Genomic DNA, 2,366 nt, shown 5'->3' with positions numbered 1-2,366 from the left:
GCGCGGGGACCGTCCCGTTCCGCTCCGCCCCGCGCTGCGGCAGCGGCCCCGCCGGCCGGGCGGGCCGGGGGCGGTGACGGCAGGGAGGGGCGCCGGGACAGACCCGCGAGTGCGCGGGCAGGTGTTGCACACTTACGTGTGCGTGTGTGCGCGCGTGTCGGCGCCCACTGGGCCGGGAAGCGACACCGCGGCAGCTCCGCGCACGTGCGTGCGCACGGACAGAGCCCGCAGCTAAGGCACAGACACAGCAGCTCTGCGGTCATGTGTAAGGACACATGCGTGGACGATGGCATATAGGTGCATATGCGTATACAGTTACACCTACCTGCCTAAACACGTATAATCACATATGTAACGTCTATAAAAATCGATATATAAACATGGTAAAAAACCCACGTGTAAGTACATAATGTGTATGTATGTGTGTTTGTGTGCGTGCACGCCTGCATTTTGGTATTTGATGTGTTGGGAATGATGGGACAATCTTGCTTTCTACAGTACAGCAGATATACATATCCCCTCCAGACCATGTAGGTCTGTCCTCCTGGGACTCTGTGTAGCACAGGAAGGAGCAGCTTATTCCCAAAATCTCTGTTCCCATCATCATCTTTACCTTCAGAGACTGGAAAAGAAAACAAATTACAAGAAATGCTTTGGATTGAGGAATAGTGAAAGCAGGGCCCAAAGTGTCATTATATCAGTTGTGCGGAGGATGTAAAGCAATAAGCAGTGTGTGCACATAGCAGTATTATATTCCATAACACATTTCCCAGTGGAGGATCTGGAGATGGATCTCTTGCTCCCTGGAGACCCATAGAGCAATGTCAGGAGATGCTGGCAGAGTTGACCTGTGTGTGATAGCCAGTGCTTCTCCATCAGCCTGCTTTGAACAGAGAGAAGATGAAGAGCTGTGAGCAAACCGTCAGTGATGACCTGGGAGGCCCAGGTACCACAACACTGTCCTTGTTTGCTCCTGCCCTCTGTCCTGTTGACCTTGCCAATCCAACAGTGTGATAAACCTTTGAGTTGCTCTGATCTTGTCCTGTGAGCAGATACCCAGCTGGGTCTGTTGCAGGAAGAGGTGTTTGCTAAATCCCCTACCCCTGAGATCTGTATTGTGAAGTACTGTTGACAGACTGTTTCCCTGGAGGTCAGACATCCAGGCGAATGTGAAGTGGGTAGAGGCTGAAGTGTCAAAGATTGTTTTAGTTCATCCGATATTCATCTTCTACCTCCTACATTTGCCTGAGCAGTTGAAGAACCTCCAGTTTATAGGTTATTGGAAACTGTGTCCAAGCCTTCCCTTAGTAGCCTTCTGGTGAGGCAGAAATGCCACTCCACTGAACTATTGATGACCTATCCATGGAGCTGGGAAATTTCTGAAATGCAGACAAACTGCACCCAGACATCTCGTGGTGTGTGACGCTTCCAGGAAACAAGTAATCTGTGCTTCATCAGGAAAGTGACTCCAGCAGGACTTGCAGGGGGAGAAGCTAAGGCAGACATGGAAAATTCTTATCAGCATATGGAGCAGGGCACTGAGAGACCTGATGGGACAGCTTGGAAGACTGTTCCTGCTCTGGTGCAAAAACTGTCAGTCACAGACTCTTCACCTGCAGCTTCAATCCCCACAGGCAGTCAGGTGGAACAAGGTGCTCAGTGGTCACCTCTGGATGAATACCTAGGGTAAGGCAGGGTGGTGCCGCACAGACACAGAACTGAAGCACGCTGCCAGCCAGTAACGTGAGCCTTTGTGTCGGCTACATTAATGTTTTAAACTGAAAGGTCTCTGCATGGTGTTCCTGTGGCAGGTGGCAGCAGGAGCTGTGATCATTAATTTAACATTATGGACGTTATTTACCTGTCTTACATAACTGAGCTATCTACCTAGTGGTGAAGCCAAAAGAAAAGAGCAAGGTCTCTGCAAAGGAGGGCCAGAGCCAAGCATCCCCTCTGTGGCCTTCCACCACTGCTCTCTGAAATGGTACAAGATTAATGAAGAAGTGATGAGAAAGTTTCAGCAATGAGGAAGGTGTAATAGGTGTGCCTGGCCAAACAGGGTTCTGCTGCCACAGGGTGCTGCTCTCATGGTGCTAAAAGTAGTGAAATTTGTCAGTCTATGCGCATACTGTCTGCAGGGCCAAAAAGCTGAAGTGATAGAGTGAACTCTTCTTTTTCATACCCAGGCTTTCTCAGCAAGCAAGTTATTTTGTTAGTCCAGTATGGACTCTGGATGCCTTGAAGTCAAGCAGTTGTAATAAATCAGCCAAGACTCCATTTTCTTCATGCAGGAAAAAGCGAAATTTTTATTATATGGGTCATATTTTATAAGACTATCACAAGGCACTGTGTCAGATCTAATTGGT

Source organism: Onychostruthus taczanowskii, unplaced genomic scaffold (genome assembly GCF_017590055.1).
Source record: "Onychostruthus taczanowskii isolate IOZ18803 unplaced genomic scaffold, ASM1759005v1 scaffold37, whole genome shotgun sequence".
NCBI lineage: Eukaryota > Metazoa > Chordata > Aves > Passeriformes > Passeridae > Onychostruthus > Onychostruthus taczanowskii.
Note: the sequence above shows the minus strand (reverse complement) of the source record.